The sequence below is a fragment of the Rhinopithecus bieti genome, unplaced genomic scaffold (genome assembly GCF_001698545.2).
Source record: "Rhinopithecus bieti isolate Rb0 unplaced genomic scaffold, ASM169854v2 scaffold_648, whole genome shotgun sequence".
Classification (NCBI taxonomy): domain Eukaryota; kingdom Metazoa; phylum Chordata; class Mammalia; order Primates; family Cercopithecidae; genus Rhinopithecus; species Rhinopithecus bieti.
The window spans coordinates 90,236-102,239 of NW_016803107.1; the positions used below are offsets into that span (position 1 = coordinate 90,236).

At 38.6% G+C, this 12,004-nt stretch overlaps 1 pseudogene; it reads right to left on the reverse strand.

Annotated features, from left to right (window-relative positions):
• Positions 1-345: 345 nt before the first annotated feature.
• LOC108544929 (olfactory receptor 51I2-like) lies at positions 346-1,306 on the reverse strand (annotated as a pseudogene).
• Positions 1,307-12,004: the final 10,698 nt, after the last annotated feature.

Below are 12,004 nucleotides of genomic sequence, written 5' to 3' on the forward strand. Positions count from 1 at the left end.
CACTTTGTGTGTGTCTGTCACATTCTCATTACACATTACTATAATTGTGCATTTAAGGACTGTTGTCCCCCAGTGAATGACAAAGGTGATGTGGTTCACTTTTAACATTTTCAGTGATGAGTACAGATTCTTGCGCAAGTAAACACCGAAGAAAATATCTGAGGTTAGTGAGTGTATAAAGGAATCAAGACTGTTCTTTACCTATCAGTCTGAGGGCATCCAATTGCTTGTCATACTCTTCATAATGTGTCTGGGCAAGAGATTTGAGTAAGGGTTTTCTGGGCATAAGATATGACTGTTTGGCCATATTTTCCTTCCAGATTTTTAGGTTATTTTCTTATTTCATCAGCCTTGCCCCTTCCTTCTCAGTACCTTGAGCATGGCCTCCCTGATGGGCTTGGATTTCATACTGTAGATGATGGGGTTGAGCACAGGAGGCACTATCAGATACACATAGGCAACCAGGGCATGCACAATGTGGGGTAGGTGCCTCCCGAAACGGTGGATCATAGACACACCTATGACTGGAATGTAGAAAACCAGGACAGCTAAGATATGAGACACACAGATGTTGAGGGCCTGGATGCGTTCCCTGGGAGAGGCCAGCCCCATCACTGTATAAAGATTAAGTATATAGGACAGGACAATAAGCGAGGAGTCTACACCCACTGTGGACAGAACCACATAGAGCCCATAAAGGATGTTGACCGTGATGTCAGCACAGGCCCGTTTCATGACATTTGCATGGAAACAGAATGAATGATACAAGAGGATCTTTCCAGGACAGTAGTTCAATCGCTTCAGCAAGAAGGGAACGGGGAAGAGGGACACAGTGGCTCAAACCACAATGGCCAGCCCAATCCTGATGATGACATTATTTGTGAGGACAGCTGCATAGCGCAGAGGGGTGGAGATGCCACAAAGTGGTCAAAGGACATGGCCAGGAGCACTGAGGACTTCACCACAGAGAAGGAATGCAGGAAGAATATCTGGACCAGGCAGGCATTGAAGCCAATGAGTCGATAGTCAAACCAGAGCACAGCCAAGGTGGTGGGCATTGTGGACAAGGTAAGGCCCGCATCGGTGAGCGCCAGCAAGGACAGGAAGTAACACATGGGCTGGTGCAGGCTGGGGGCCTCTTCACAGCCAGGAGAATCAGGCATTTCCCAGTGAGGGTCACAGTGTACATGGAGGAGAAGGGGATGGTGAGCCAGCCATGAATGGCCTCCAGCCCTGGGATGCCAATCATGAGAAAAGCAGGTGGTTGGAAGAAGGAGATGTTGACATAGGACTGGGAAGGGAGCATCCTAGGGAGGCAGCCAAGGGCTCTGGAGAGATGTGAGATCTTCAATCTGGGTAGAAAATAAGGAGAAAATACAAAATTATTGGAAGAACACCACCTCTGATACCAGGTGCCATTGGTTCATGCACACTAGCAAATATGACAGATGTGAATCATATTTTAAAATGTACTTCCATCTAAATGAAAAGGGGAAATAACTGTAAATTAAGCTTATTGATGACAAAAGTTCCAGTTGATAGCATGTAACACTGGTTTCTTTTTATATTTAACAAAGTGATACTTTCTTTTAAAATACATAAAGTGATCCTGATGAACTTAGTACAAAATGCTGTATTTTAAAGAGGAAACAGTAATCCTGTAGAAATAAATTGCAGATCTACCGTAGAAACCTGAGGGGTAGAAGGCATGGGCTTGTTATTCTTCTTTTCTGGGATTCAGCTTCTACATTCTCAAACAAACAAGCAAATAAGAAAACAAAGGAAAACAGTTTAAAGGTAGATCAAGAAAAGAGATGAAAAGCAGCCATCCAAATATCTTTAGCAGAGATTTAAAAACCCACCCAAAATAGTTCTGTGAGCTAAAGCAAATATTATGATGATAGCTGCGTCTCCAGTTGTATCTAGTCAATGTAATCAGCTCACACTGAAGGTAAAAAATGACCAGGAACTGGAGGGTAGGGGAGTTAGGAAGTATTGTGTCTACTGGCCAGAAGATTGTGTATACTTTGTGAAATATTTTAAAAGAATACATAGAAAATTAAAGTTGCTGTTGTTGTCAGTTGAGTTATTATCTATCCTTTCTTGGTTATGCATTACTTTTTGAGTGAATATCAAGCCCTGATGGAACTGACTCCATTTAAAGATGAGTAAAAAACAGAGAAGTTCCCACATAGAATTTATGCAGACATATTTTGTAAAAATTAAAAGGAATAAACTAAGTTAAACATATAATAAATACTCTTTGAAATAAAGAGTTACTAGAGGAAAGAGAAAAAAGTTTTATATAAATTTTAAAATACTTTAAAAGTTAAAGAAAACATGAACAAAATGAAATGTTGTAATACTAGAGTGTGAAAATGAGTTGATAACAGAGAAAATAAAAATCATAGGCCAAAGAAAATAACCTGGGGCAAAAAATAGAAGCTACTCTAAAATTGAAAATATTCTTATTAGAAAAAGGTATACTGCTTAGAAACTTACCAATATGAAAAACAGAATTGAGAATAATCAAACAAAATGAAATTAAAGCAATGATAAAAGTCATTAGAGAAAATGTAATTGATAAGCTGAATAAAACAGTGTAACCTCAAACACAATAGGTATTCCTGAAGAGGAGTAAAATAAGAATAAAAAAAGAAAGATATTCAAATATATAATAAAATATTTCTAAAAATTATAAAAAATCCAAGTCTTTGTATCAACATGCTTATCTACCAGAAAATAAACACTAATGACTAGGCAAATATAGATATATTTAGGTATAATTATTACGTTGCAAGGATAAAAATCCTATAAATACCCTGATGGAGGCAACAAATCTTAAAATGAAAAAGTATCAGATGCAACCCAGAAATCTCTTAAGACCAATAGATCACAAAAAAAGGGATTAGTGTGTACAGAAAAAAATGGATGTGTAAAAAACATCCGTTTTTTACATCCAAATGTGTAAAAAAATGGATGGAATATAAACATTTTTTTTTTTTTGAGACAGAGTTTTGCTCTTGCTGCCCAGGCTGGAGTGCAATGGTGTGATCTCGGCTCACAGCAACCTCCGCTTCCCGGATTGAAGCGATTCTCCTGCCTTAGCCTCCCGAGTAGCTGGGATTACAGGCATCCACCACCACACCTGGCTAATTTTATTTTTAGTAGAGACTTGGTTTCACCATGTTGGTCAGGCTGGTCGCAAACTCCCGACCTCAAGTGATCTGTCTGCTTTGGCCTCCCGAAGTGTTGGGATTACAGGCGTGAGCCACCACGGCCAGCTGGAATATAAACATTCTGAATGCATCTAGAATGTTGTCTAGGTGGAAAAGAAAAATAACATACATTAAAGTCAATATTTTTATTATTATTTATAACATGGACTAATATTGTAGGATACATTTTTTGAGTGATTATATTAATGCCTTTGAGAGCCAAGACTTTCAGGGTAAGAGAAAAAGAACACATATTTAAAATCAACCAAGTTAATTAAAATGTTGTAATTATAGAGCTAAGTTTGAAATATCAGAATAAGCTCAAGAAATATTTATCTTTTAAGTAATATATATTTTTCAGCTTTATCCCCAGAAAATGACTCAGTAGCAAGAACATCTCAGTAACAAGGAGTACCTCTAATACTTAGCTGTGGCTTTTAGGTAACATTTTCCCCTAAAAGGAGTCACATATCTTTTGATAAATAGCTGATTTCAAACCTTGTGCTGGAAATATGCCTAATGATATTGGACATCTTTTGGCACTAAAAGGCAAGGAATCATTCAAAGCCAACAGGAATCACTTAAAAAAGACAAAGTAGTCAACTTGAAGAGGCTCCCACTTTCCAAATAGGGCCAATTCAACATCAGTAAGAATGGTAGATGAAAAAGATGGAAACACATTGTGTGTGTGTGTGTGTGTGTGTGTGTGTGTGAGAAAGACATGTACATATACATACACACAAACTCACAACTCATTGGTTAGTGATGCTGTTAATTGGAACTCACTCAGTATTCTGAAAACTTGCACATAATCTGCTTTGCTTCTACAAATTCTTGCATGGTTAAAACAAAAAAAAAGTGCAAAAGGTATCACAGCTAACAGGAAATAATAGAATTAGAGTAACTTTTCTTTACCTAGTGAAATAATGGAAAAAATCATCAAGGGCTGAAAGTATCACAAAATACCAGAGGAAGCAGAGTAAGATGACCAAATATAAGGCTTCTGTAGTCATCCTCCATGCAGGAACACCAAATCTGACAACTATTTACACAAAAAAGCACCTTCATATGAACCGAAATTCAGGTGAGCAATCACAGTACCTGGTTTTAATGTCATATTGCTGAAAGGGGCATTGACCAGGGTAGAAAGACAGTCTTGAATTGCTGTCGCCACCCATACCCCATCCCCTGGCAGTGGATACATTGTGTGGAGAGAGAATCTGAGCATTTAGGGGATGTAGAACATGGTGGCTGTTTGAATTCAGAGCTGCCCTGTCGTAGTACAAATCAACACCAGGCAGAACTCAGCCACTGCCCATCCATAGAGGGAGGATTTAGATTAGCCCTAGTCAGAGAGGAATCACACATTCCAGCGGTCAGAACTTGAGTTTTGGCAAGCCTCACTGAGCCAAAGTGCTCTGGGGTCCTCAATAAACTTGAAAGAAAGTCTAGCTCACAAGGACGGCAGCTCCTAGGCAAGTTCCAGTGCTGTACTGGGCTCAGAGCCAGTGGAAGCGGGTGGCAACATGACCTAGTGAAATACCAGCTGGGGCAGCTAAGGGATGCTTGTGCTACCACCCCTCCCCCAATCCCAGTCAGTGCAGCTCACAGCAACAAAAGTGACTCCTTCCTTCTGCTTGAGAAGAGGATAAGGGAGAGTAAGAGGACTTTGTCTTTCATCTTGGATGCCCAGCTCAGCCACAGTAGGATAGGGTACCAGAAGGAGTTATGAGGCCCCCAGTCCAGGCCCTAGCTCCTTGACAACATTTCTAGACACACTCTGGGACAGAAGGGAACCTACTGCCCTGCAGGGAATGGCCCTGTCCTGGCAGGATTTGTCACCTGATGACTAAGGAGCCCTTGGGCCCTTGGGCCCTGAAGAACCAGCAGCAATACCTAGGTAGTATGTCATGGGCCTTGGGTGAGACTCTGAGACATGCTGGCTTCAGGTGAGACAAAGAACATTCCCAGCTCAACCCCATTAAAAAGTGGACAAAGGACATGAGCACTTTTCAAAATAAGACATACATATGACCAACAAGTGTATGAAGTAAAGTGCAATATCACTAATAATTGGAGTAATGCAAATCAAAACCACGATGAGATACCATCTCATACCAGTCAGAATGACTATTAATAAAAAGTCAAAATATAAAAGATGCTGATGAGGTTGCAGAGAAAAGGGAATACTTATACACTGTTGGTGGAAGGGTAAATTGGTTAAACCATTGTGGAAAGCAGTGTAGCAAATCTTCAAAAGAACTAAAAAAACAACTACGATTTGACCCAGCAATCCCACTACTGGGTATATGCCCAAAGGAATATAAATCATTCTCCCATAAAGACGCATGTATGCATATGTTCATTGCAGCACTAATCACAATAGCAAATACATGGAATCAACCTAAATGTCCATCAACAGTAGAGTGGATAAAGAAAATGTGGTACATATATAGCATGAAATACTATGCAGCCATAAAAACGAATGAAATAATATACTTTGCGGGAACATGGATGGACCTGGAGGCCATTATTCTTAGCAAACCATTGCAAGAACAGAAAACCAGATACTGCATTTTCTCATTTACAAGTGGGAGCTAAGCAATGAGGACACATGGACTGGAAGATGGGAAATACAGACTCTGGGCCCTACTTGAGAGTAGACGATGGGAGGAGAGAGAAGTTCAGAACAATTAAACAACAACAACAACAACAACAATTATTGGGTACTATGTTTAGTACCTGGATGAGGAAACAATCTGTACACCAAACCCCCCAATCATGAGTTTACCTATATAACGAACCTTACCTATATAACAAACATGTATCCCTGAACCTAAAAGTTAAAATATTAAAAAAAAATCTCATGTACCCCATAAATATATCACCTACAATGTACCCACAAAACTTAACAATTGAAGAAAAAAAACACACTAAATTAGAGAACACTGTATATTTTACCAAAATTACAAATTTGGGTCATATCCCACCTTGAGTTTACAGAAAATAGTCAAGACAGCAGTCAAGCAGGCATGTTAAGATACCAAGAAAGGAAGTCAGAAATATTCATATTAAAATAAACAAACTTGACAAAACATTCTAACTTATTCCATAAATAAATTCCAAGAAAAGAAAAAGGAAGAGAAAAATGTAAGAACAGATAAATGAATTCAATCAAGTTCCAGGACATAAAATCAACATACAAATATCAATAGCATTTCTATATGCTATCAGCAATTAATCTAAAAAAGAAATCAAGAAAGCAATTTCATTTATAATAGCTACAAAAAATAAAATACCTTAGGATAAATTTGCAAAGTGAAAGATCTCTGTATGGAAAACCATAACACAGCCATGAAAGAAATCGAAGAACACACACACACAAATGGAAAGATATCCTATGCTTGTGTACTGGAATAATTAATATTGTTAAAATGTCTTACTACCCAAAGCAATCTATAGGCAATGCAACCCTTATCAAAATATCAATGACATTCTTCACAAAAATGGTAAAACACAATTCTAAAATTTGTATTGACCCACAATAAACCCTGAATAGCTAAAGCAATCCTGAGCAAAACAAAAAACAAAACCAAAACTGGAGGCATGACACTACCTAACTTCAAATTATACCTCAAAGCTATAGTAGCTAAAACAACATGGTAATATCATAAAAACAGACACATAGACCAATGGAACAGAATAGAGAACTCAGAAATAAATCCACACATTTACAATCAACTTATTTTTCACAAAGATGCCAGTAACATACATTGTGAAAGGGACAATCTCTTTAATAAATGGTGCTGAAAAATCTGGATATCCATATGCAGAAAATGGAACTAGATCCCTATTTTTTTTTTACCATATACAAAATCATTTTAAGATAGATTAAAAGCATAAACGTAAGACCTGAAACTATGAAACGACTAGGAGAAAACACTGGGGAAATGCTACAGAACACTGGCCTGAGCAAAAGTTTTTTTGGGTAAGACATCAAAAGTACAACAAAGGCAGAAATAAGACAAATGGGATTACATAAAGCTAAGAAGCTTTTATACAGTAAAGGAAACAATTGACAAAGTGAAGAGGCAACCTACATAATGGGAGAAAATTTTTGCAAACTATCCCACAAGGTATTAATAACCAGAATATAAAAGGAACTCAAACAATTCAATAGTGAAAAAAAAAAATCTGATTAAAAGTGGGCAAAAGACCTGAATAGGCATTTAACAAAAGACAATATACAAATTACCTGAAGATGTATGAAAAAAGGTTCAACATCACTAATCATTAGGGGGATGACACTCAACTGACAATGAGATGCCACCTCACCCCAGTTAAAATGGCTTTTATTAAAAAACAAAAAACAAAGTAACAGATGCTGGAGAAGATGAGGAGAATGGGGAATGCACTTACACTGTTGGTGAGAACATAAATTAGTACAGCCACTATGGAAAACAGTATGGAGGTTCCTCAAAAAACTAAAAATAGAACTACCTTATGATCCAGCAGTCTGACTGCTGGATACATACCCAGAAGAAAGAACATTATTAGTATGTCAAACAGATATCTGCACTCCCATGGTTGTTGCAGCCTTATTCACAATAGCCAAGATAAAGAGTCAGCTTAAGTGTCCATCAGTGGATGAATGGATAAAGAAAATGTGGTACATATACACAATGTGGTATTATTCAGTCATTAAAAAGAATGAAATCCTGTCATTTGCAACACCATGGATGGAAATGGAGGCCATTATGTTAAGTGTGATAAGGCAGGCACAGAATGGAAAATATCACATATTCTCACTCCTATGTGAGAACAAAAAAATTGGTTCTCATGAAGGCAGAGGTTTAGAATGGTGGTTACCAAAGGCTGGAAAGTACAAAGGGGAAGGAGGCCATGAGAGATTGGTTAGTGGGTACAAATATACAGTTAGGTAGATTGAATACGCTCTGCTATAATATTTGATAGTACAATAGGGAGACTATAAATACTATTAAATTACTATTAACAATAATTTATTGTGTATTTCACAGTTACTAGAGGAAAATAATTGAAATGTTCCCAATAGAAAGAAAAGATAAATGTTTGAGATGCATAACACCATTACACTAATTTGATCATTATACATTGTGTACATGTATGAAAATATCACATGTACTCCTAAAATATGTACTGTTATTTTACACACACACACACACACACGACTTGACTCTTATCAACCAAAAGAAATTCGTGGACCTTGTTAGTATCTTGTTTTGAGCAAATCAAATGTAAAACACGAGCAAACTAACAAAAAGAAACATTTTTTCAGGGTAATCCTGAATTGCAATAAATGTGGATGTGAGCTGATAATTGTTGTAGCTGCATATGAGTATATAGAGATCCACTTATTCTCTCTTTAATTTTGGGTATTTTTGATTTTTTATAATAAAATATTAAGAAAATAGTTTTCTTTTATAACAAGTGACAACATTAATGAAAATAGCTTTCTGGTTAAACTTGGTAAATCATACAAAACCTTTCTCTCTCTAGTCTCTCCAAATTCCCAGACAGTAAAAATAAGAAGTTATTAACTCACAATGACAAAAGCACAGGATAGGATATAAGAGATGCAAATATTAAAGTCTATGGGTAAATCAGAAAGAGTGGTGGGAAACTGATAGAAATAAAAGATTAAGTTCTTATAGAAAGGTTGCATCACAGATCCACTGCAAAATGACTAGGGAGTTACAGCTGATAAAAGCAAGAGTGAGGAGAGGAATTGAGAATAGGATGAGTTTATGAGGAGCAGCTGTAAGAAGATCCCCTCTCCTGGATCCAGAGATCCCCTCCACCCTGGTAGAAGTCAGATTACTTTCCCAAAACATTCTACTAGCAAGGCTCTGGATCCAGAAATGCTTGAAAGAAAAAAAAACTGGACAGTATTTAAAACAAGTGATATGAGGAATGGCAAGACTGCCCAGATCTCCTTTTCTTGCTTGATTCACTGAGTTCTGGTAATCAGGCTTATTCTGCATCACTTGATGGTCACCTTGGGTGCCCACCCAGCAGGAAAAGCCTGTGGAAAAATGTCAGTCCAGATAAGGACAGCTGAGATACTGAGACAGTGCTCAGATGACCTCAGGATGCCAAACAGGAAAAGAACTGGATACATTGTCACATCTGCTCCCTTTTTAAAGAAATTATAAGGAGCATAGTCTTGGAAATATGGTCTTGGATTCCAGTTCATCTCAGAGATATAAACTTCAGGACCTTAGGAAACCAGCCTCTTCCAGCCCGTGTTCTTCAAGTGGGGATAGGACTACGGTCTCTCATTGTCCCAGACTATTTCTCCTTTTTATGCTTTATGTCCAACTCCATCTCACCGATGTATCTCCATCTGAGGCCAAGGTGCTGGAAGCCACCCGTCTGAGAATTAGAGAAGGGGATGTGTTGGGGCCCAGATTACTCACCCTAGCTGTGGTCCCAGGCTGTCCTCCCACTCATATCCTGCAGGAGCCCAGAATGCCTGTGGCAGAGCAACTAAGTTTTACACAGAGACACCTTGGCAGAAGTGCCTATCTCCAGGGAAGGCCAGGCTTGGGTCACAGAGGAATCAGTCACTCCACTCAGGTCCCTGGAGAATGGGAAAGTTGGGGCTGGCTTTGGAACCAGGAACAGACAGGTGCTTGGAGAAACAACCATAAGAAGGAAAGAGAGACCAGAATCATAGATTCTACAATGTCCCACCAAGTTTAAATTATCCTCAGAAACTATCAACTTCCACAGCTCATCTGAATTTGAAATCTTTCCAGGATGGATGATACTGCTGAAGCCTCCTCTGGGCCAGGCCACAGGATGCATCCTACAGGAGCTTGTAGTCTTTGTAGAGGGGCGGGATATGGAGTGATGTGGTTGAGAGCCCAGCAGTGGCCCACCCCAGCCTGAGGGAGTCAGGGAAGGCTTCCTGGAGGAAGTGGAGAGAAAAGAGACTTCTGACAGGCCCCCAAACCCTGTCCGAAGCCCTAGGCTCTTATTCTTGGAAGGGTGCCAGGACTATGGGCTTGAAGCTCCAGGCTGGGAGTGTGGTACAGATTCTGCCCATATTCCTAACCTGGGACTGACCTGCTGAATCAAGCAGACTCAAAAGGAGAGAACTTGGACAGAGGCAAGAACATGAACTTCAGAGGCATCAGACCTGGGTTTGAGGCTCCCTCTTGAACTTTTCTTACTTCTGAGAGAGTTTCCATAGTAGCTCTGGCCTCAGCTCTTTCCTAAATCAATTTGGACTATGGTCATTCACCTGCAACTTCTTTCTATGGACACATTTGACCCTTGTCTTTGATTTTGCCTGCACCCTCTCATGCTGAATTGGGCTCAGCCTGTCTCTACCTTTCTCCTCCTGAGGTGATAAGTAAACTTAGGAAAGAAATCACAGACTCTTGAAAATTCATATCTAAACAAATTTGTGGCCTTTAACCTGAGCTGAGACCTTAGCACTGCTTCACAATTATTTTCTTTCTGTTTTTAAATTGTCACATTTTTTCTCAAGCTCTTTACCCAAACTGCCACCACTCCTCTCATTAGTTAATTTGGTATTGCTCCTAACTTCACACAGAAAATGGAAGCCACCAAGTGGGCCTTCCCTTAGCTTCCTGCCCAATGCATCTGCTATCTGAACTGTTTCCATTTTATATACATACTCTGCCAGAGAGACAATTCTTTTTTTTTGAGACAGAGTCTCATCCTGTTGCCTAGGCTGTGGTGCAATGGCATGATCTCGGTTCACTGCAATGTCTGCTTCCTGGGTTCAAGAGATTCTTGTGCCTCAGCCTCCCAAGTAGCTGGGGTTACAGGTGTGCGCCACCAAGCCTGGCTAATTTTTGTGTTTTTAGTAGAGACAGAGTTTTACCACATTGGTCAGGCTGGTCTTGAACTCCTGACCTCAAATTATTCACCTGCCTCAGCCTCCCAAAGTGCTGAGATTACAGGTGTGCAGAGAGACCATTCTAAGGAACATGTTGCTTCACGTTAACTCCCTCTCCACACTTTTAACTACTTCTTTGCTGGCTGCCCATAACTTATAGCAAAAACAATTCTGAATGCCATTTCATGGATGACACCTAAGACTCTTTAACGTTTTTTATTTTATTTTATTTTTATATAAAGCTTTTAAAGATGGTTGTGGATTCTCATGCAATTTTAAGAGATAATTCAGAGAAATTTTGTGTATATTTTACCCAGGTCCCCCAGTGGGGTGACAGCTTACAAAACAGTGCAATATCAACATAAGGATTTTGAAGGTACAGAAGGAACGTAAAACAATATTATAAGGACCATACTTGGAAAGCCCATGGCTAATATACTCGATGACAATAAGCTAAAAGATTTCCCTCTAAGATTAGGAATAAGACAAGAACTCTCACCACGTTTATTCAATATATACTATTCAGAATATATATTAGAAGTCTTAGAGCAATTAGGTAAGAAAAAGAAAAGACATCCAAATCCAAAAGAAAGAAGTAAAATTATATCTTTTTGCAGATGACATGATTTAATATATAGAAAACCATAAAGATCCCAACTAAAAAACTGTTAGAACTAATAAACAAAATCAGTAAAGTTGTGAGACACCAAATCAACATAAAAATTGGTTGCATCTCTATGCATTATGAATGAACTACCCCAAAAAAGAAAACAATTGCACTTACAATAACATCAACAAAAAATAAAATACTTAGAAATAAATTTAACCATGGAAGTGAAATACCTGTTACTCAAAAAAAAAAAAAAAAAAAAAA